Genomic DNA, 24,564 nt, shown 5'->3' with positions numbered 1-24,564 from the left:
CCAGGGACAGGCAAACTCAGAGAACTGTAAGTGTGCTGGGGGGGGGGGGGGGGAACAGCAGACTTGCATCAAGCCCAGTCTTGGGGAGTTCTGGCTTAGTTACTCCCTTTTCAGCTAAGAAGTCTGTTAACCTCATTCACCAATCGGCAATTGTAACGGTGGTATCCAACTGGGGCTATTCTGAAGCTGGATAAAACATTTTATTTCATCAGTTTATATCATTTGTGCAGAATGGTTTCTCCATGATATGTCACGTGTATATGTTATACACTGATCAGATGAACCCACTCTACTGCTCTGCCTTTCCCATTCACCTTTAGTTTCCAAGGGTTTTCAGGGAGTGTTCTCACACTACTTTCACAACAGACACACGTGTGGGGGTATTATTCACCAACTCCACCATTCCCCCTCCTTCCCTTCCTTCCTCTCCCTCCCCACCATTAGAGTCGTGTGTGTGTGTGCGCGCGCACGCGTGTGTGTGTTTCGTAGGTCTGGATTCTGCATATGAGCACAAGCATGTGATATTCTGAGCCTGACTTACATCCTATTGCAAGACAATCTCCGGTTCCATCTATTTACCTGCAAGCAGCGTCATTCTCCTCTATGTTTATGTTGTAAGGCATACCACATTTTCTTCATCCATCATCAGTTGAAAGGCATGTAGGCTGATTCCACAGCTTGGCTGTTATGAATAGTGCTGCAATAAGCAGGGATATAAGTGTATCCTGATTTGCATTGCTTTAGATGAATTCCCAAGAGTGGCCTCGCTAGATCCTGTGGTGGTTCTGGTTGCAGGTTCTTGAGGAAATCGCATAGCGCTACCCGCAGCGGCTGGTTTAATTTCATTCCCGTCCACGTGTACAGGGGTCTCCGCCCCGCCCCACCCCCGCGGGACCTTGTTGTTTGTCTCCTTGACGACCACAGCGACAGCCGTTGCTGAGGATGCTGTCACTGAGGTCAGAGGGGCTCTCAGCCTGGCTGTTGCTGTTTGGGTTCCTCGAGTAAGACAACAGTAAAGAGCCCTGCAGAACCCATCAGGAGATCAGAGCTGCTGGCCTCCGGTGCTCCTCCTGCAAGGTCACCGGGGCAGCCACGCTTAGAGGGACAGAGCCTTCCCTGGAGGCCAGGGCCTAGGGCTGTGCCCCGTGACCTGCTGCCTAGCCACTGAGAATACTTCTCAGTCACCTCGGGGCAGGGGGGCGCAGGCGATCTGTGTGGAACGCAAGTCTCACGCTGGCTGCTCTCTGAACCAGATTCCAGGGGGAAATCATGGTGCGTGACCTCAGAAGACACAGCCAAGGTGGCTGTCATTGGCTTTTTCTCTCAAGACACCTTCAGGTCCCCCGGGCACCTCAGTCGCCTCCCTTAAAGCCCTTCTGGGAGTCTCCCCTCTGTGTGGATGCCAACTGATTCGTGAATTCACAAATCAGGCTTCCATTTCACAGCAGAGAGCCAACATTTGCATTTGCTAAGGGCAAGCATCCAGGCCTGAGATGATTTCCCCCAGCCCACACATCCTCCTCCTCCGCGACCTCTGAGCGGCCACGTGGTAAACGCCAGCAGACCCTGCCGCCCTGTTCTTCCTTCCCTCCTGTGGGCATTTGCCGTTGTCCTTGCAAGGGCCTTGGCAAGAGCAGCCTCCCACATGGACGATGTCAGACGGAGGCGGGATGGCTTCCGAGGCTGAGAGCCCGCGCACGGCCATTGGCGATGGCTTCAGAGTGCGACACCCCGGGGCCAACATCCCGACCAGCTGCCTGAGAGATTTGCCCACAGACAGGCTAATGAAAACAACGGCACATCCAGAGCCAGCTAGCATCCTGGGTCCTTCTGCACAGAGAGATCGAGTCCCCCCAGACTCAGTCTTAGGTATAAGAAGGAAGCATGAAAGTCACCAAAGATGGAAGGAAGATCAGAATGCTTCCTCTCACTCCCAAGCTATTTTGCTCTCTTGTTGCCTTGAACTGAGAACATGACCGTGGCTCACGGGGCCTCCGTTTCCCCACCTGCAACGTTACAGTTTCACTGAAAAGGAATCTCGGGTTCTCTCTGGTTTTGGAATTGAGGGAGATCTTTTCTGTGGGAGGCAGAGTCCCTGTGGGCATCTGATGGGAACAGAGACCTTGTCTCCAGGAACGTACGTGAAGGCTCGCAGACACACAGGGGTATGTGCAGAGTGTGAACAAGGACTCAAGGACCGTGCACCCCCCCTCCCCGCCCCAAGCCTGTCTCAAAAGTGGGCTGCGGAACTCTCAGCCCCATCAAAGATCTCAGAAGACAATTTCTCTGAAAGAGAAGCAAAAATTCCAGAGGCCGGGGACCTGTGGAAATCAGAAACATCATTTCGCAATAAATAGAGTTACCCGGTTGTAAGCTTTTAAAGACTGGGCCGTCATTCTGAATGCCACCTCAGAAATAAAGACAAGATCCTGAAGCAGGTTCATTACCATGATGGGCTCCATAAGCTGGCCATGAGGCCGGGTTCCGCTGGGTCGGGTACCCCGGGACTGTCCGGGACTGGGAGTAATGAGGTCAATTTTTTTCCCAGATGTTCCATGCGTGTTCCAGAACAGGAGGGAAGCTGGCTAGAGACCAAATCAATTTCCACACTCCATAAGACAGTGCCCGGCACTCAGCTTTTATGAGTCCTATGTCAGAAGGGACGGCGGTGCCTTGCCACAGCTGGGTAATGCCGCGCTCAACCCAGCTTACTGAGGACACTCGAGGCTTAGGGCCTCGCCGTCACGTCTGCTCTGTGTGATACGAGCAACAGAGGGAGTGTGGAGGTGACCCATGATCACACAGGTGCATCAGAATTGCCCAGATGGAAATTTACGGTGCCGTAGGTACCAAGTGCATGCTGATGTTAGATTACTTCACTGTAGGGGGCTAAAAGAGCAAGCAAGGCATACACAACTTCGTAGGCAGAAAGGGCCCACAGTTCCCTTCTCAGATCCATTACGACATCCACGTGTCGCCTGGAGAAGTCACTGACTACCCCTGGGTCCTAGATTTCCCTGTAGAACGCCAAGATGAGTCAGAGCATTGAGAATGGTATGACCCTTAGCTTACACCCAGGGGTGGCTTGTGATGAATTACTTCCCCTGACCTCGGAGCAGCTCTGAAAGGTGGACGAGCACATAGAGTGACTCCGCTATGGAGACAGAACTCAGTCTCAGAAATGACGGGCCCAGAATCCCTCTGCTAAATGGTGTGGGGTTAGTCGCCCAGCTCAGGCCTCCTGAAAACTCTCCAGAGCAAGCGGGGGATGGGGGTGGGGGGGCGGCGGGGAGGGGGCAGGATCCAGACAATCGAGGGCATTTTTTGAGAACTTACCCTCAAATGGTTAACTGAATGACACCCAGGCAGACAGAGGACTGGAAGGAACATTTGTGTACACGGTGCTGTTTGCAGTAGAGGGTGTGTAGAAGGAAGGGGAAGAGGGAGGGAGGGAGGGAGGGCGGGAGGGAGGGCAGGGCGGGAGGAAGTGGCACCTTGGTGGCTTTGTGCAATTGTTTTCCAAGACGAACAGGATGCTTTTTTTTTTTTCTTTCCTTCCAACCAATCTGATGTCCTTGTGCCCTGCTGCCCTCGCCATAGATCAGTGACAAAGACAGCTTTTCCAAGGTGATCTGGGCCTGGGACGCCCTCCCCGGCCGTCCCGCCTGGGGCCTTTGATGTGGTGGCCCAGCTCCCCGGGGCCCATTCCCCTTGGCTCCCATTGACTATCAAGTCGCTTTCAGAAGTAAGTTGCCTTCTGAAGTGGTCTCTTTCCAAAGCAGCCTTTTTGAGACCTCCTCTCCTAGACAGCTCAGCTTGCAGCCGCACACACACTTGTGTCTAATATCCATTTGGCTATCAGGCTCCCTTGCGGGCCAAAAGCAGCCCAGGGTTATCCTAATCCAAGTGTCCTGTGCCATGAAGGGTGGGGCTCCGATCCAGAGCCGGACAGCTCCAGGTCAGGAAGCACAGACCTTCCTCCCCTGTCGCGCGCGTGTTCCGTGTGCACCATAGCCACGCTCCATTCCGCGCTGGAGACGATCCTGGGTAAGCCACGCCACACTCCCAAGCCTCTTCCTTCCTCCGTGGCAAGGGGAGCCCTCACGGGGTGGGGAGGGCGAGGGGGGGGCTTGTGAGCTCTTAATGACTACAATGACGACGTGGGAGTAGATTCCTGAAAGGCAGAGATACATGGCTCTGGCTGCTGACGGTCCACCATGAGGGACTGGCAGAGGCCAGGGTTCAGAGGCCAGGGTTCAGAGGCCAGGGTTCAGAGGCCAGGGTTCAGGGGGCCAAAGGGGTTCGCAGGAGCGGCTGGGTGCAGATGTGGCAGAAGCAGGAAGGCTGGAAGGGTCAGTGGGCAGGATCTGGCCCTGGCCTTCTTTCTAGAATGCCCACTTCTGACCTACTGCCCCAGCGTTTGACTATCAGGTTCGAAGGAAAGGAGCCCCGCGACATGGCTCGCGCAGAGAAGAGTTTATTGGGGGAAGAGCAGACTGCCGGCCTGAACAAGGTGGAGGTGTGGGGAGACGGAGGGGAAGGAAGAAGAGAAAGAGAGAAGGAGAGGTGAGTTGAGCCAGATTCTGCAGCGAAAGGCGGGAGGCAGGGCACGGCAGATGCAGACGTGATCCCGGGACCTGGGGACCCAACCTCTCGCCGTCGAGGCAGGCAGGATCGGGGGGTCCAGGAAGTGAGCTCAGCGTCTGGGGGCCCTTGCTGACTCCCAGTCAGGTGATTGACAGTCAGGAGATTACTGGTTCCAGGCAGGTAAAGATGGGGGATGGGGGGCTTGGGGGTGGGGGATGGGCTGGGGCCCCAGACAGACCCGACATCCACAGCTTGGGCTCCCATAAGACAGAATCCCGCACACCAGGCAACTTAAACCACCGAGAGGATTCTCCTCGCTTCCGTCACGTCATGTCTTTCCTGAGCCTCCGAAGGTCATACGAGGGGGCTGCGGTTGATACGTGCGATGCAGTGTCCAGTGCTTGCCGTCCAGAGCCGCCTCTCCCTCATCCTCCCCGACCCTCGCCCCGGACTCACTCCACGTTCACGTTCACGTTCACGTTCCCGTTCCCGTCTATTGCGGGCTCTCGCCGTGTGTGTCCCCTGTTGTCGTTTCCATTCCTCTACCTCCCTCCCACCGCCCACCCCCTCAGGATCTCCTTCCAACGACCGCTCTTGCTCATTCACGGAGATTAAAAGTTGAAGATCAAGGTCCAGCAGGATCCGTTTCTTCCCGGGCCCCCATACTGCCACTCCTTGATGGATGAGCGCCCCTGTGTCTCCCCTTAGGCTAGGAACCCTACCGGGCAAGGCCTCACCCGGGGACCTCAGGGAACGTAGTTACTCCCTCAGCAGCGAGCAGTTCAGCAAAGTCACCCCGGAGTTAGGGCCTCAGCGTCGGAATTGGGGGGCGCCACGCCAACACCCAGCTCCTGTCAGCCGGCTCTGTAAACAACGGCGGTCGGTCCCCAGCCGGTGGCGTGGAGAGGTGAAGAGGAACCAGCTCACGGGCCTGCCAACTCCGCCAGCTGCGCCGAGCCCGGAGCCAGAGCGCGTCCACCAGGTCCGGCCCCTCCGACTTTGCCTCTTAACCCGGGGACCTGATTAGCTGCTGACTGCTGAGCTGCGAGCCGGCGGTGGGGCCCGGCCGGCCTTGCCACCCGCTCCTGGCGGGGACGGTTTCCGCTTTGCATGCTCAGAACTTCCCAGCCGGCTCCAGTCCCGTCAATTATGTACAAATTAGGTCCCCGGGGAATACTCGATCAGAGCATGCAAGAGTTACACGTGTAAATAATACCAGAGGACGGTGCATGGAAATTTCATTCTCAAGAAGACCAAGGGCATCAGAAAGCTCGGGGACCTGCGGCCATTCCCGCCCACACCGAGGACCACGCGGTGACCTCAGCCCCCTTGCCAGTGAGGGAGGGGGGGTCACAGAGACAATGCACTGACCCCATCATTCCCTCAAATCAAAGCACTTGGGCACCTGATTTTTTTTTGAAGGTATTTCTTTGTGACTTCATTAAAACAACCAGAACTGCTTGGTTTCAAACATCTACTCTTGGCAAGAATTGTTCAGTCTTCGAATACAGCCTGCAAGATTTCCCCAAATAGCTACCATAGGAGAACTTGATACCCAGATGAACACACTGCCTCTGCCAGCGCCGTCCTTCAAGGTGTGACTGGGGAGCCCTGGCTCACGGGGTGCAAGGGAAAATGTGCGTGTCAGGATGGGGTGGAAAGGAGCCTTCCAGAAAGGCTGCGTGGTAGAAGCAGAAGGGAAAGGAAAGGGGTTCGTTCTCCCTCTTCCTTTTTTTGTGCTCTCTGAAATATGGATGTGATATTTAGCACACCCACAGCTGGCTTGACCTCGAGGTGACCTTGGGGCGTAGGCAAGCATCCAGCGAGGAGGGTAGGGCTGTTGGGCAGGGGGACACTGGCCAGAGGGGACCGGGAAACGCCCCAGCCCGCACAGCCTCTGCCGGCGAGCGCCTGGCCCGCCTGTCACCGAGCACTTCCTCAAGGGGTTCTGTGACAGGGATGGAACCCCATTCTCGTGAGGACCGGGTGCTGCCAAGTCCAAACTTGGGGGAACTGGAGTTGATTGAAAGACAGCACCTTTGTTATTCGTCATAGGTTCACTGGTGATTTCTTGTCCCAGTGCTGTTCACGAAGCTTCCAAAGGGGATTCTGCTCTCCAGGCTTCCCAAAGAAGTTCGCGGTATGAAAACCAGGCGGTAGGGTTGTTAAAGATACAGGTGGCTGTGTTCTAGATGGCCTCTCCTCTGCTGGAATTCCATGCCTGTCAGCGTCTTAGGTCGGTCAACTTTCCTTCCCCTCTGTTCTGGAACCTGGAAGCCGTGTGGCTAAGGGCACCCTGTGCGTGGTCGCAGGGGCGTGTCCGTGTGCGCGTGGATCTGGGTGCATCTGTGCACATTTGTGTGTATGCAGTCACGGGCGTGTGCCTAGGTGTGCATGCACGCGTGCCTTATACGCCTGCCTCCTGCATGTGTGTGCACACGTGCAGCTGTGGGTAGCCATGTGTGAACTCTCACGAGTGTGAGGTGGGTGGAAGAGGAGAAATTCAGAAACAGAGAAGTGAGACGCTTCTGATACATTCAACCACGCTGACGTTTCCTGTCTAAACCACCACACTTCTGAACACTTACAGCCGAGCACTAACTCATCGGCCCCTGAGGGCTGGGCACGCTCTAACTATTGTAGCAAAAAAAAATTTAGCATAATAGCTCAACACCATATAATTTAAAAACAAAATGTTAAGTATATAAGTAAGTGTGGTTGAGTTTTTGTGGTCACCTAAGACTCCTCTCATCATTAGACTCAGTGTTCTCTACACTCCACTTTGCATGGTGGCCCAGGTAGGAGGGTGAAGGAGGGGTCACCCTAATCCTAAATCATCTATTCAATCCTGGGAGGCATACAAGTAACGGAGAACCTCACAAAGGAGGAACGTCCATTTTCATGCGCTTCTGGTGTTACTTAATAGTCACGTCAAATGTTTACGAAAGACAACCTCAGGCCAAGTGTGAAATCCCAGCTCTTGGGAAACTGAGGCAGAAGGATCACAAGGGTTAGGCCCGACAACTGCATAGCGAGACCCTGTCTCAAAGAACGGGAATCAGTGCTACATCCTAGAACGAAGCCCACTACTAACACGTTTGCAGCCCGGTGAGGGCCGTAGGCTAGGTCCCGTGTTGAAAAGAGTGAAATTCTCTCCTTTCAACGAGCATGTTAGTGGCTTCTGCCTGGGTTCCTGGGACCAGGTTCTTGTTTCTAAAAAACCTGCATGATAATCATTACACAAGGCAGCTGCTGCCCCCAGCAAATGCAACAACCTCCGTGCTCCCTGGAACTTGCTGGAATCACCCTGCCTGAGTTCCTCCTACTGGAATTGGCTACTCCCTCCCCACGCCCCTGCAGTCTGGGTGAGTTCCCATCTATTAGCTGAATTATTCAGATGTTTTCCCACAATGGCACTAGCAGTGCTCATCTAACTAGTTTCTAAATCAACAGCGAATTACATTATTGACAATCTGAGCAGATTAATTAAGAAATCTGTCACAGTGGCGCGATGCAAGCTGGCTCCTTGTCAAGGCAGATCCGGAGTCTTCAAGACAGAAACGCACCTGAGGGGGCTCCAGAGGCGGGAGAGCACGCGGGCTCGGAGCCGGAGAAAGGAGAGTCGTGCCCCCTGGGCCTGGCAGGGGCCCAGTGTGGGCAGGGCCAGCCAGGGCAGAAAGTCTCACATTCACCCAGGGCTGCTGCTGGGTTGCTATCAGCAAAAGGGCAGAGCTGTAAAGACCATGCTGTGTGGACATGGCACAGCACCTTTCCAGGCAAGCCACGCTTGGAAATCCTCTGGAATACACACACTCGGGGATGAAGCCAGCAAAGCAGCCTGGGAAATGCCCTTCCGTACCCATCCACTTCTATATCCCCCTATAGCTTGTCCATATCATAACAGCTTTGTTGATTTTTTTCCCCCAGAATCTTGCAGCCCAAGTCCAGCATGAATGTTAAATAAATATTTAAAACCAGAAGATCACTGTGCTCTTTCTGATGGAACTGATTTAATTTGAGACGTTTCTTGGTAGCCTACTGGATCCCTTGGTGGTAAGTTCCTGCAGATTCCCGTGGGTCTGCCTTGAAATGGAGCCAGCTCGGATGGCATCGCGGTGACAGATTTGCAGATGTATGACGAATGTCCTCGGGCTCTAAACTCCGGAGTCTGAGAACCTCAGTCCCCTGGTGACTGAGCAGCGGAGGACCCACCAGCCCCCTCACAAAGCCGACTATTTCTCCCCCTGAAGGGACTGTCTCCCAAGCCTCCATGAGGACCAAAGAGATGATGTTTGGAGGAAGACGTGGCCGAGGACAGCGGTGACACCGCACACCTTAAACAGCTCTCGCTTGAAAGCACAGTCTCCCTTTTACAAATAAAGACAGAGGAACAGGGCTATGGTGGTGCAGGTGGTATACATGGCCAGGTGATCCCCACGTCGTGAGGGAGAGGAGGCAGGAAGAGACGCTCCAGGAAACCCTCAGGTCCGCAGCCTTGTCCTGGGGCTTGCTCTCTCGCTCCCGGCCTCGCCCCCTCCCCCTCCCCACCATCCCTGTCCAGTTCTGAGGCCTCCAGCCTGAGGTGAGGACTGTCAGCCCCTGACTGTGTCAGCTGATACATACCATCAGTCCTGTTTCACAAGTATTTATCTGCAATGTCATTTTCTTGACTCTGTTCCTCTAGGCTCTAGAGGATTCTAATACTACATTAGCATGTGTTATTTGTGCATGGCTGAATCCAAAGGAAATAACAAGAGCTTTCTTTATGTATACTCTGCATTTATTCTTTTCCTGTAAGGACCTCTAACTCCTTTGGTAATCAGGAAGAGCACCACTTTTGATAAAAAAAAAAAAAAAAAAAAAAAGCCATGGTTGAAACAGATAGCCAACATAAAATGGTGGTTTGGGGAAGGAAGGAGTGACATTGTCCAAAGAAAGAAAGGCACCAATTACCTGACTTCGGGAAGGGTGACCCATCTGTACGACACCTTAATCGTAGCAATAAAATTGTATTTTATAAACTTGTGGCTTTGGGAAGCCTGGTGACGGAGAAGCTATGACACATTCCGAAAAATTGCAAAATTGCCCAGTCCCGCCAGCACCATTCTTTGGCCTTTGTACTTTAAACTTCACATCATCACTGGCAAATGAAACCACAATGTTTTTTGCATCATTTCATTGGATTTACTAAAGGGTCAAAGTTCATGTGCATGCAAGGCACTTTATAGAAGGCAGAAAACATCTCTGCAGTCACTAATGACAAAGATGACAAAATGGTTGTCATTTTATCATTATGGTTGACAATATATAATAATTATTAATATATTAATATGTTAATATATTAATAATTATTAATGGTTGTCAATATAACAAGATAGTATTAGTAATTATCCTTGTTTTACTATTTAATGCAATCTATTCAAGGATAAAACACACTTAGAAACTCTTACATGAAAATATTAAGATAGATCATATGTATATATTAAGATCGTTATATTGGAAAATTACAGTGACATTGACTGTTCTAAGTGATTGAACTGCAATGATATTCATTTTTCTGTGGGTACAGATTCAGCTGGCTAAACCAGAAGTTTAGTTGGGGGTGTGAAAAGTGAGGAAATTGTCCTCTCACGTCTTTCCTTCCAGTTTTTTAATGAAAAACTACAGACTGTCTAGCCGGGAGAGGGAAGACCTTCGACAGGAACACCATGTTCTAGAGGAGACTATTTTCCCCTGGGCCATTGTCCTTGGTCCTGGAACACTTTGATCTGTTATCTAAAACAAATTCACCCTAGCTAGCCAGCTTAACCCTTTTCAGAAAACTCACAATGCAATCATTTCAAATAATTATGATCAATCTTATTTATACGAAATATAAAATAATGTGAAATACTTTCTAACCCCATGTACCAAATTAAAATAAAACATGCTGCGCACATTCTCTTAATTTATGGCCCCAAACAAAGACAAAACAAAATGTAGTTATAGCAATGGAGTCTTCCATCCCAATGGATTCTACAAATGAAAACCAAGAGATTTGTCATTAAGTGGTATTAATGATAGTCACAGTGTTCCTATGTTTGTCAATTCCATTAACCTTTCAAATTAGGTATTCATAATGTGTTAATGACAACATAACACATCATTACATTATTCAATGTAATTTCATGGATATTATGTATAGTTGATAATGCTAAATCTCTTGTCTTTACAGCTGTTAGAAAACATTGTACTTTCCAAGATCATTAGAGATGTGTGAATAGCAAACAGCTCCATCCACAGCCTGAATGATGGTCTCTGCTCGACCCTGGATTCCACTGGCAAAAGGCTCAGTGCCCTTTGTTGTGTTATGCATGGAGCAGAGACTCACGTGCTAAAGGGAGAGCTTGAGAATTTGATTAAATTCCTTGTCTTCAGATTAACATGGTAACCTGAACTATTGATTAGCAAATATTTACTCTCCTCCCCTTGGAACAGAGCCCGCGTTGCTGCCCACTTGCCCCGGCAGAGCCAGTAGCCGATTCAGGCAATGGAGCACGTGCAAACGCCGTGGTGCTAAGCAAGGAAGGTGTGCACCCTGCCTGGTTTGGCCTTCCACACTCCAGTGAGCCAGTATCGGCAGAGTTAGCCACTTGCCCTCACTAGGGGCCTCAGAAAAGACCAGGGAGCCACACTGAGTCCTACCGGAGCACTTACACACACGTGCGGGCACACCCAGGTATACAAACACACACAGACCCAGGCCAAAAAACATCAACACTTTCCAGCAAATGAGAATTAGTGATACGGACTAGAACAAAGGAAGTAGTTAACTTCTCTAAACAACCATTGTCATCATGGGATCAGGGAATCTTTGGAAGTGTCATTCTGAAAAAAGACTGGATTTGTGTCTCTGACTGGGTAAATCACTTAACTTTTTGTGTGTACTTCTGTCTTTCATCCGTTCATGAAGTCACTCAGTCCCTCGCTCACATGCATATTTTGTACTTCTTTGCATGTCCAGGCAGTCTGCAAATCACCGAGGATAAAATAGGACATGAAATAGACATGTTAAAAAAAAAAAAGCTCACAGTTAGAAGAATAGAATGAGATTGTCCCTTCTGAAGGTCTACAGAAGAGTTGACCATCAGGAACAGACATTTGAGAATCTAACTTTGATCTTCAAATTTTCATTAAATCAAAAACTAAGTCCAAATTTTAAAAGATTCCAGAGCCTGCCTTTGATAAGAGTCTCACCTTCAACACTGAGACAGATTATCTGCAACTTCAAAGAAAATGGGTATCTGTTTGTTTTGCCAGGTCCTGCTTGTATTTGGTACTAAGCAACTTCTGAACTCAGCAGAAGAAGATAAACATTCTTTATTTCATCACCATGGTAACAAGGGGGGAAAGAGATGAATGAATCTTTCCCTTCCAATGTCTTCCGACTTATTTATAATTTTCAGATTTATGTGCGAATTGATGCTAATTCCTTGTCTTGGGAAACTGCTTAGTAGCAAAGAGATTTTAAATACAGTTGTTTTGATGGCAAGAATTAGGTAACGGGTGTCAGCAAAGTGAGCGACAGTCAGGGATCATAGACAAATAAGTGCAGGAAAGACATTCAAAGAATCAGCAGGATAGACATTCAAAGAATCGCCCAACCAGACCCTCCCTGCACACCTGGACAGGGGCCTGGGCCCAGGGCCTGGCTCCTTCCTTAGGAGAGGTTTCCCAGCACTGAGCAATCCCAATCAGCGGGGGGCGGGGGGTTGGGAGGAGATCAACCAGCTCAGCAAGGATCCCGACGGTCTCACAAGGTGCTTCTCGCCCGGGGTCCCGCTGGCCGCTGGTGTGCTGCCTGGGCACACGGGCTTCGGAAGGAGTCGGGCAATTGCGGGGTGGGTTGTGTGTGTGTGGGGGGGGTCCTCTGGGGCTGGATCCGGTGATCCAGCAAATCCGCGAGCATGGACGTGAAGCAGGGAAATTAAGATCGTGCTTTTCCCTCACCGAAGTTCCACAGCATGGCCGAGGCTGGCATCGGGAACCATCGATGGTTCTTCTAGAACATCACCCAAGGTTCTGGGGTCCTTCCTCAGCCCCCAGCTTCCTGGGCAGTCTCCTGGGGTTACCTCATCCCAGAGGGAGACACCGCATCTCAGGAAGCCACGGGAGGCTGCGGGGCTAGGCCAGCCCCCCCAAAGGCTGTGTGGCACACCGGCCATGCTAGCTAGCACGCCCCCGGGGGGCCGCGCGCGCCAGGGGAAAGCACCCTCGAGTGAGCGGAAGCCGGCGTTTCCCGCACCCGCTCCCATTCACCGCGCGACGGTGGGGTGACCGGCTTCGGTGCGGCCTCCCCGCTACAGGGCCGCAGCCCCGCTGTGACCGTGACCGTCCCCGCGTCCAGGCAGTGATGTCCCAGTCCACAGAGGTGGAGGGGACTCCGCGGGGCCACGCCGGCCGCGGCGCAAGGCGTGCACCCACGCTCACCCCACGGACGCCACCGTCCCGACCCCTCCCGGAAGCGTGAGCCCCCCCACCCATGTCCGCGCGTGGCGCTGACACCTCGTGACACGTGGGTCTCGGGTGCGGAGGAGAGGGGTGCTCACGACGTCCGGATGCCATGGTGAGCTCAGGAGACAGCTGGGAGCGCCCAGGCAGCACCCCTGTACCCCGGGAACCAGGCCAGCCCGAGCCAGGGCGGGGAAAAGGCCCCGCGGAAGGAACGGGGTGTCAGGAAAGGTGAACCCCGTGGGCTCCCGGGCTCCAGAGAACAAGCAAGACCTGAAACGCTCAGGAAGGCGCTTGAGAACAGGTGGAAGTCAGACCCCAGGGCCCCCTTGGACGTCACAGGCCAGACACGAAGGCCAGGCCGAGCCGCGGCCTCCAGCTGACCTGCAACCCAGACATCAGGGGAAGGTGGACGGGGCCGCCAGGCCCCAAGGCTGGGGCGGCTGGGGGCCACGCGCACCGTCCTGGCTCTGAGGACCGAGGAGCGCAGAGCCCGGGAAGCAGCTGGGACGGCCAGGCCCGGGGAGACCCCTCCGCCCCAGGGCTGGCAGAGGGTGGACGGCTCCGGACCCAGAAGGAGAAGGGGCCGTGCATGGACTGCCCACCTCCCGGGGGCCACGTGTCCTGGGGTGGAGACCTAAAGCCCTTCCGTGCGTGGAGTCCCAGCCCCGGCTCCCTCCACCCCCCCGAAGCCACGGTGAAGTGGAAGGAGGCTGGGGTTGGAAGAGGTGCCTCCAGATAGAAATCCCGCTGTGTCTTCAGGACGTTCCTCGGTGCCCATGAGACCTGGCAGAGTTGGAACTGCTCAGGGTCCTTCATGAGGCCCCCGGGGGCTGCTCTGGGCCTGGCGCGTCCCCTGGGGGCAGAAACAGCAGTCACTGGGCAGGGATCCCACCACTGAAGGGGCCCTGACTCCCCCCTACCAGGACCCCAGAATCCCTGGCCTTGATTCCATCATACCAGGAACTCAGTCTGGCCCCTCGGCACCCCCAAGTCAAGGAAGGCCGAGACCGGTGACCGTGGAACATAGACACAGAGCCTGGAGTCCACCCAGGCAAGGCAGAGCCACATTTGGAAGGGACGGGGGATGGGGGGAGGGGTAGAGGCCCGCTCTCCCTGCCCCAGGCCGACCGGAAGCCTCCAGGAGACCCCACGCCACCTGAGCCTGGCCATCAGGTCCAACGACAAAGAGAAAAGCCGCTTTCCTTGAGACCCGTGATGAGGACCGTGTCTTCCGGCAGCTCCATTTCTTTCCAGGACCTTCCGTCCTGGGCTACAGCAACCTCCACGGACTCACAGAGGCAGAGGAGGGGAGCAAGGGAGTGCATGGGGGTGCAAAATCTCCCAGGCCTCTGACACGGAGGGGAACACCCAGATAATGCATCCACTAGAGTCTCGGGGGAGGGGGGGAGAAGGAGGACGCCACCATGACGCCCTAAGTCCCAAGTGACAGCCTGGGGTTCCCCAGCAGAGCCGGCTGAGGCCCAGCCCATCCCCCGCTCCTGGAGTCGGGGAGCGGCTGGCCGGCTCTCGGGTACGACGGCCAGGCCCCGCGGCACAGGTGGCCAACGGAAGCGGCTCAGACCACGGAGAGGCACCGGCCTGCTGATCAGCAGAGGCCGCGTCAAAAAAAAAAATTAACACTGATAAACAGGAAAAGAGTCTGGGTTTCGAAAATCAACCGATTTCCTTGCTGTCACCGTAACTAGGTTGCGTACTGGAGAAAACAAAAATAATTCTGGGCACAGAAGGGAGATGGAATCTTTCTACACTCGGTGTGGGGCCAGTTTGGCTCTTTCCCAGACATGAAAGCCTGGTGTCCCTTTTTAAAAAATAAAAAATAACGGTGTTCAACCCCAATGGTGGATGGCAGCGAATGTTAGGGCACCTGGGGGGGGCGGGGGAGGAGGGGGGACTGTTTGGAGATTCCGACACCAGCATTGTTGTCGTGAAGCAAACAGCTGGAGAAGAAGGCAGGTGTGCCGGCACAGCTGGACCGGCCACGGGCCCCAGAGGCAGGCGGGCAACACGGAGGAGAGGTGGGCTGCCATCCGGCCCACGCCCCTGGGAAGGTCAGCCCTGCGGCCTGCTCTGCAAACTGCCCAGACCCACCCGCCCCGTCCACAGCCGGTCAGCCGGCCGCCAGGCCCAAGGCTCCGCTGCTCAGCTGCTTCCTGTGGCCCAAAGGCCAACAGGCAAACCTGACGGTGAGAAAAAAAATCACCCAGCCACGCCAAGGTAGGACAGCGCTTCATGGGGAATTCTGGAAATTTCCACGTTCAATTCACAGCTCTAGAGAGAGCCCCTAGAGGTTCTCCATAGAAGGCTCTGGATGACGTCCGCAGAGTGCGTGGTTTCGTGTAAGGACTGACAGCCGTGGTGAATCACGTGGGCAGGGGTCCCGGCGTGGGTTCCTGGAGGAACTTACGGGAAGGCATGACGGAGCACGCCTCTGAGGGGCTGAGAGAGAGGTTTGAACTTGGCTCTGCCTCGTGGATCATACTCCGCCATGAAAATAGATCCTTAGGCTGGAGAGGTACTAAATACTTTTTTTTTTAATAACTCCAGTTTTGTCAAAGAGACGAGAAAGTTGGTAAGTAGAAAGGACTGAGACTTTTGGGACATTTTTAATGGCAAACATCATGATTTCATTAACTAGGACTTCATTTTTTGCTGGTCCTGAGGCTTGAACTCAGGACCAATGACACTGTCCCGGAGCCTCTTTTTGCTCAAGGCTAGTGCTCTACCACTTGAGCCACAGCGCCACTTCCAGCTCTTGTGGTAATTTATTGGAAATACGAGTCTCACACGCTTTCTTGCCTGGACTGGCTTTGAACCACGACCCTCCGGTCTCAGCCTCCTGAACAGCTAGGATTATAGGCATGAGCCGCCAGTGCCTGGCAACCGTACCACGTTTTTTTAAGACGGGTGGGTAGCCTTGGGCGTTTCTGTGTCCCCCCCCCCCCCGTCACGTGGCGGTCCCAGTGACAGCCTTCCCCTCCCCCAGACGCAGTTTTCAAAGCTGCACGGATGAGGGGCTCCGGGCTGGGGTGGAGGAGCCTCTCCCTGACTGTGCACAGCTGTCGCTAGCACCTCCAGAAAGCTCCTCGCTGCTGCTGTGTGCCGCCCACCCCTGGGTGACGCGAGGGGACTCCAACATGGGTGCCCGGGGGCCACCACACCCCCATCCCAGCTCTCCTCCCTTCCCTCCGTCCTTCCCAAGCCTCAGGCACAAACGCATCCTCTTTCTTCCGAAGAGGCAGACTCAGTCTGCATGTGTGGGGGAGCAGTTATCCGGGGAATGGGGGGCAGCCAGGACCTTGGAGCGAGCCTGCACCTCCCTGTGAGCTGAGAGGCAGCCACGCGTGTGCTGCTAGCTGGGGAGACGGATGTGTGAGCTCTGCCCTCCCCACCCCCGCCGTCCCCCACAATCTGGAAACGCTCTCTGCAAGTTCCCTGCGCCCCTTCGGGGACAGCAGCTCCCAAGTATACCCCCGGAAGCCCCCGCGGGGCGGGCCTGGCACCCCTCAGCCTCGCCCGGGGGCTGGCTGGGCCTCCACGCTGCCCGCCCGGGGCCCCGGCCAGCTGTGGAAGGGGCTCAGGCGTCTGCCCACGGGCGGGCTGCTGCGGGGGGGGGGGGGGGGGCCTAGAAACTGTCACCCGCCACGCAGTGTGACTTCCACAACTGCCCCCGCGCTGAGAGCGGCACCCACATCCACCCACGCGTGACCCGCGGTCGCAGAGTCAGCTGAGGCTTCGGCGAGGGGGCAGGCAGGCAGGCCCCCCTGCGCCCCGAAATCAAGACAGCCCATCCATGACGCATCCGGAGCAGAGCGAGCCGCCAGCGACGCAGGCGCAGGCCTCGGGAGCGTCCCTCCTGCACCCCTGCTCACCTGTGACCCCCCCCCCATCCCTGACCTCGCCCAGGGCCATGGCACGGCGCGGCCGGCTCACAGAGCCCCACACACGGCGCGTCTGCAAGCAGCCGCAGCGCGGGCTCAGGCAGCACAGATATCCACTGCATCTTCTAAGTGCATACTATGGTTAGCGGGGGGGAAATACCGGCCTGCCCCGGTGGTGACACACATTGCTTCCTCTCCTCGTGAGGAGACCTGAGAATGGAAGGCAAAACCCTCCCGGGCCGGCTGTGGATCAGATCCCCCTGGCTGCAAGCCTGCCAGCCTCTGCCCAGAACAACACACCGGCGGGGGGCGGTGGGGCGGCGGGGGGGGCCCAGGGTTCTCCTTCCTGGGGACCACTCCTCATCTCACATGCACCCCACCTGTCATGATGAAGCCCTTCATTTGCCACCAGTTTTTATCTCAGAAATGGGGAAGGGGAAGACTAGTCTAAGTGATCCAGAAATAAGTAAACCTCTCGGCTTCTCTGCTGTGGGAACGCCGTGGTCAGTGCTTGTGCTTGGTGCCCCCCTAGGTGCTGGGAGCCCAGTTGGGGACCTGGGAGCCATCAGTGCTCTCTGTCATCCTTCACAGGACTGGGTGGTTATGACCGTGAACTTGAGATGAAGACACCAAGGCCATAGCTGTGTAACCCAGAGCGAGCTGCTTCCCCTTCCGGTGCCTTGGTCTTCTCGCCTGTAAAATGGGGGTGGGGGGGAAGGCAGGAGAGAATCATGGCTCCTTCCCAAGATTGCAATGGGATTTAAGTGAACTGTTAGTGAAGTGTTATTTTTCAAGACTGACAGAGAGGAAGCTGTGTATAGATTACTAAAATTTCAATACTCATTTCAAACTAAAATGAAACTAAATATTTCTAAGATATAAATGTGGACCTCCTTAACAAATAATGCAATTGTTTTTTTCATAGGCAAAGTGTAAATAATGTGTTAACAAGAATTCTCCCTGAGAATGATGGTAAGGAAGGTGAATGTTAACCCAAGAAATATACATCTTTACTGGGAGAGAGTCAGGGAAGGGGTAGCATTGTCCAAAAAGAAATGCACTCTTTACCTGATTTATGCAACTGTAACCCCTCTGTACATCACCTTTACAATATTTTTTTTAAAGGAGAAAGAAAAAAAATAACATACAACTCACTTTTTTTGGAGGGGAGTGGAATAACTACCGGGGCTTGAACTCAGGACCTCACATTTTCAGTTGACTTTTTCCATTGAAAGCTGGCACTCTACCACTTGAGCCACAGCTCCACTTCGGACTTTCGGTGGTTAAATGGAATAAGGCTCCATGCACTGTTCTTCTCAGAACAGCTTTGAACTGCAACCTCACTTCTTTCATAGAACTGTTTTCAGTAAAATGATGGCTCTTATCCCATAGTCAAACAAATATTATAGCCTTAGAAGTTATTTTAAAAATTCAGGGCAAGCTAACAGAAGATTAATGTTCCTATGGGGTAGTCCAATAGAAGTTTTAACCAGCCCTGATTTTTTTAACTCATAAAATTATTGAAAATGCTTTTTTGTTCCTATTCCTCTTTACTACTAATTGAAAGGAAGAAAACTAGGTCACGTTGTTAACAAAAGAATGAAAAAAGTTGCAAAGCTAGTGAAAGATAAGGAAGTTTTCTGACTGCATTAAGGGCCACACGCCTCCCCCCTCCAAAACCTTGCCACACTCTGTGATTAAAAAAAAAAAAAAAAAAGCAGAAAACTCAGCCTAAGGAGACAATGACTTCTGAAGGTCAAAAATGGAAAGACTCATTTCAAAGAAATGTCAGTGTTTGCAAAAGCAGTTAGCAGCCTGCGACCACAGAGCCCGAATGGCGTCCAGAGCCGTGGCTATCTGAGACCGTATCTGTTCCCAGTGTGGTCGGAGGTCACCAGGGCAGCCTGCACCATTTCTATACCTGGCTGCCAGCCCCAGGGCCTCGGCCACAAGAGGCCGGGAGCTCGGCTCGCCCCACAACAAGGAGAGCAGAAAAAGCAGTTGCTCACCTGCGTCACCAGCACCCCCCGACACAACCGCCGGGCACACCTGCCCGGAGCCTCGTCCACCCGCCTCAGGAACCAAACACCCAGAATGAGGCCGCCGTGCTAACTCACCGGAGGCAGCTGTCGGGACCCCCCCCCCCCCCCCCCGGCCAATCAGCCTGGGGTCAGCTTCCTGAGAGGAGGAACCATAGCCGATCCATTGTCCTGTTTCTCCCCACAGAGGAGACAAGTCAGTTTTATAAGGTAGCCAGCCAGTCAGTCACAGCTTATACCTGAATGAGAGAGTGAATGCTCATTTGCCTCAAACTCAGCTTTCCCCCAACCACCCAGCTCTGACATTCTCACCTGCCTTCTCACCATCTCTTTGTCTATGTGAAACTTAGGCATTCCCAAGTGTTTGTGCTTCGGGGAATGATCATTATTTGCCCCACTAGAAATTAAAAGTGTGGACTGGGTGAAATCAGACCCAGGAATAGACGCTTCCGAGCCCCTCGCCATCCCCTTGCGGAGCCCAGCGGCTCTAGCACAGGGCGGCATGGCCTTAGTGCTGGGCATTTCGCTTGTCACCTTGGATGATTCACAATGGCCCTGCAAGAATGACGGCTCCCTCCAGCCATCAGAGGCTCTTGGGGAGAGTCCATGGGGTTAGAGGGCTCGCGGAGGCCGGGAGAGGATCCAGCGTGGCCCCTCGCCCCCGAATCCAGCCTCTCTCCCGGCTCAAGCGTCGAGGCTCTGCTGGCTCCCTGCCTGGACCGTGCAGACACGCCGACGGGACGGGGATCTTCAGTGCTCTTCTGTCCTCGTGAGCTCTTTCTTTGGTCACTAATCTGCACAACATTTTATCCAGTGAAGAGGGAGAGGTGACTCAGTGTATTTCGTTCAGACACTATATTTTTTTTTTGTCTTTGGCTATGATTCAAACTTAATTTTTTCCCAAATTACGTTAGAGACACAGTAAAGGGAAATTTGAATAATCACCATTGATCTTGTTAGACCAGTGAAAAGGTTGTCATACTACAGCTTCTCATTCTCCTTTCGATACTTTGCTTCCCCATTGTTACTATTAACAGACACTATATAGTGTGCCCTTCTGTGTAGGAGAGATTTTTGTGGATTTATTTATTTGCTTATTGTTTTCTATGACACTGTATCTCTTCAAAAAGTCCAGGACAGCCTGGAGTTTAGGAACAGGAGTAGAAAGACACTCATCATCCTAACATATGAAATATATGTACATGTATTTTACCAAAGCCCCAGCCGTTTCTCCTGCAGAAGGCAGCTCAGGAAGCCCAGCCCGTGCCTTCAGGGTGGAAGGCTTCACCTCCGCACGGTCCGGTGGACTCCTGGGCGCCAGAGCCCCGTCAGAGGGAGGCCGACTAGAAGAGAGGGAAGAGTTCTTACACCAGTCAAGAGAGAGGAGACTGAGCGCACTGAAGAAGTCAGGCCATGTTGTCTAGGAGCCATCTGTTCTCGAGTGTGAGCTCCTACATCTCCTAAGGGGGAGAAGAACCGTGCGGACACTTGACTCCCAAATAACCATCTCACCAGCTTCTTCCCAAACATGGCAAAGCCTAGAAAGAAAATAAACTGGGCCTATGTAAGAAAGTGAGAGAGAGAGAGAGAGAGAGAGAGAGGAAGGAAGGAAGGAAGGAAGGAAGGAAGGAAGGAAGGAAGGAAGGAAGGAAGGAAGGAAGGAAGGAAGGAAGGAAGGAAGGAAGGAAGGAAAAAAGAAAGAAAGAAAGAAAGAAAGAGAGAGAGAAAGAAAGAAAAGAAAAGAGAAGGCAGAAAGGATTCATACTGAGAGACACGTGGCCCTCCATTTCCTCCCAGTCCTGCGGGCCCCTCTTCACTGACAGCTTTGAAATTTCACTGTCATCATTCTTTTTCTTTCTCTTTGATCCAGAGATTAGGGGACCGTGTTCTGTGTGTTTCCCACATCCTGCCCACATCCTTTTATCTAAATGTTTTCAAGGTCTCACAATGAGATACTAGAAACTTCTTTAAAAAGCTTTGTCTTAGCAAGCTCTCTTTGAAACCTCTCAGGTGGCATTCCTGCCTTGGTCCATTCAACAAGTGTTCAGCCTCCTTTGAGCTTCCAAGCCTCAGGACTTGATCAGAGAACAGAGCTCCTCCCTGCCCTCAGAGAGCCTACAGGCCCAGGGCAGGTAATAAAGAAACAAGGAACCAAACGTCCAGCTATTTTCAGGAAGTGGAGTTTGCCCCTAAAGACACAGCGCAAGGGTTAGACTAAAGTCATACTTCCAGAATGGTAAGAAGGAACTATGTGACAATTCAAATAGGAACTTTCTAGAAGGAATTGAAAACACACACACACACACACACACACACACACACACACACAACTTGCAGGAAAGGAAGAAGGTTGACATGATGAAAAAACACTGAAAGCAGTTGAACATGACTGAAACATAATAACAAAAACCATCCAAAATGAGTTGAAGGAGAGAAAAATGGGACCTGGTAGCTCAGAGTGAGGCCAAGGCAATTTACACCAGGGGCACTGGATGCTTAATGAATGCAGTCATAAAGTGTGATTTAACTTGTAGAAAGCGTGACTGATGCCTGAGATATACACAGGACCAGATTCTGCCATGGGGAGGAGAACGGCATCGCCACGCCGATCACCGGCAGGCACGGGAGAAGCTGTGGTGACAAGTATTAGAAACGCCATGCCTAATAGATTCCTGATCCTAGCAAAATAATAATAATAATAGCTCCAGGCTCATACTCCACTTGGAATGTATTAAGAGTCTGCTTGGAAGCAAACTGTTTTTAAAGTACCTTTAGACTAATTAGTTTAGCATTTTAATTTTAAGAAAGAATGAGGACCCTTAGCAAGCAGCATTTTGCATTTGGGTGTTTGATTCTGCACCATAATGTTACATTGAAATAGTTTCTGGTGTGTTGATGAATAATTATCTTAGGAATATTGCAAATGTGAAAGGCCATTGTGACTCACCCAGCTCCGTTTGAGCTTACTGCATTTTAAAATTCAATTAATCCTTGTTACAAATGACAGAATCATTTAATCTCTTAAATGAGACATTTTTATTATACATGGGGCTTTTCACAAGGGGAATTTATGGACTATGGATCTGACTGGTCTTCTCTCGGCTCCTGCAGAGGATCTGAAATTCCCCAGAAATCGAGGAGGGAAGCTCAGGAACAAGGAAATTACCCTGAAATCAAGGCGGGAAGCTTAGGAACAAGCTTTGTTGATGGAGGGTGCAAAGGAGCTGCTTGAAATGAAATGTACTTGTGCACAGAAGTAGCCCTTGCTGTTTTTTAACTAGCAGTGTGTAGATGTCAGTAGTGCGGTGGGCAGGAAAGCACCACCTACCATCAAAAAGGTGCAGAAGGTGAACACGGTCACCATCCACAGCAAGGCAGGTGCAGCGGAAGGCGTGGGCCAGGGGGAGGGAATCGGTGCCCTCAGAGAGGCAACGACCCCTTCCTATCCTTCCTTCCCATGGCCACCGCTGCTGACATTAAAACCAGCCCAGTACTGGTGGCTCACACCTGTAACCCGAGCTACTCAGGTGACTGGGATCTGAGGACGGATCGTCGTGAGAAGACAGCCCAGGTTTTTTTTTTTTTTTTTAGGAACGTCCATGAGACTCTTATTTCCAGTTAAGGACCAAACAGCTGAAAGTGATCTGTGGCTCAAGTGGTAAAGCGCCAGCCTAAGGGAGAGTGTGAGGCCCTGAGTTCAAGCCCGAGAACTAGTGTACACACACACACACACACACACACACACACACACACACACACACACACGTTTTCAATGCTGTTCCTGCAGGCGTTCCCTGGATACAGGCCGCAGGAGTTGCCAGGCTTTTCTGTTGTCCTCTCCCCACTGCCCTGCTGCAGAGCCCATGGGGAGACTAGCGCCTGGAGAACGGGGAGATGGCAGGGGCCACAAGCCCGCCCCGTGGCCCGGGACCTGGGAAGAAGGCCGCCGCGGAGCCCACAGAGCAGCCCCGGCTCCCGAGGTGAGCCCTGCCGGCAATCCTGACTCAGAGAGCCAGAATGTATCGCAAGCGCCGGGAGCTGGGTGGCAAGGCGGCCCCTGATCCGAGGACTGCAGCCCGGCAAGAGGAAGAAGCGAGAGAAGACGGAAGCGGAGGAGGAGCACGCGTGAGCACGCGTGAAAGCCCCCAACGTCTTCAGATGCAGGCAAATACACAGCTATTTTATTCCCCATCAAGCTTCAGATTAAAGAGTCGCACATGTCGTGGCTTGTCCTTTAGCTTTTTGGCTGGAAGTTGATAGTTACCAGACATAGTCTTTAAAATATTTCCTGAACTATGAAAGTACTGTAGTGTTGAGAAATATTTCTCAATCTTCACCTTTATGGATCTTTTTCCTTTTACTGCTATCATTTAGATAGCTTGTTTATGACATAGCAGCAGCTGTTGATTCATTTGCTAATTAATGATTCAGGCAAACTCAGTATATAATATCCAGTGCTCTCCAGTTTATAATTATGAGTTCTCTTCCTTGTCATAGACCTTAGAAATTAGACAATTTTACAATTTCTACTCATCATTAGTTGCTATGAATAAACTCTTTGGACGAGTCATTATTTCATCAATTACACCCACTCTCCTTCATCCTCCTCTTCTTCAATTACCTCCCGGGACCGTCGCGGGCCTGCCCCGAATCCCGCGCGGCTGCGTCCTTCTCTTCCCAGTGCAGCTGAGAAGCGGGACAGCCGGCACGCTCCCAGTAACCGGTGGTGAGAAGGCCGGCGTCCTCATCCTGAAACTTGGAAGGGAGTCGGTGTGAGTGCCAAGGGGACCTTGCAGTTAAAAGATCTCAAAAGTTCAGAGCTTCCCCGTGCTGCCTGGCCCAAGTCAGCCTGGACGCTCAGGAAGAGAAGCGGTAGAATTACACTCCGAGGGAGAAGGAGGGTGACAACAGAGCTGGAGTTTGGAGGGGTGAGTACTGACATGAGGGATGAGTACTGAGATGGGGGGGTGTGCTGAGATGGGGGGGTGTGTGCTGAGATGGGGGTGAGTACTGAGGTGGGGGATGGGTACTGAGATGTGTTGAGTACTGAGATGGGGTGAGTACTGAAATGGGGTGAGTATTGAGATGGGGAAATGCATGTGGAGGGGGTAGTATTGAGACAGAGGGTTCCACCATGAGCCAAGGCGTGCCAAGTTCGCTAGGCGTGGAGAAAGGCAAGGACAGGGTCTCCCCTGCCCATCCCGGACGGAGCGCAGCCTCAGGATGCAGACTTCCGGCCTCAGATAGAAGCAGGGCCACGTGCACTGTGTCCACTGCTGAGACTGACGGGAAGCTAGGACCGCCCGCCCTTCTGTGCCGGGTCCCTTCCGGGTGTCTCTTCATGCCACTCTTAGCACTGAACCCTTTATTAAACACTCTCATTCAATATTGATGTTTTTTAAATTCAAACTAATTAACATGTCCTACAGGGCGGCTCCATCCTTTCTTCTTGTCTTCCTCCCCGAGCCTCTCACCTACCTGACTCCAGCCCACGGTGCCTACCTTCTGCTCCTCAAACAGCCCAAGCCCTGGTCCACCAGAGCCAA

Source organism: Perognathus longimembris, chromosome 8, assembly GCF_023159225.1.
Source record: "Perognathus longimembris pacificus isolate PPM17 chromosome 8, ASM2315922v1, whole genome shotgun sequence".
NCBI lineage: Eukaryota > Metazoa > Chordata > Mammalia > Rodentia > Heteromyidae > Perognathus > Perognathus longimembris.
This window is presented reverse-complemented; position numbering follows the sequence as displayed.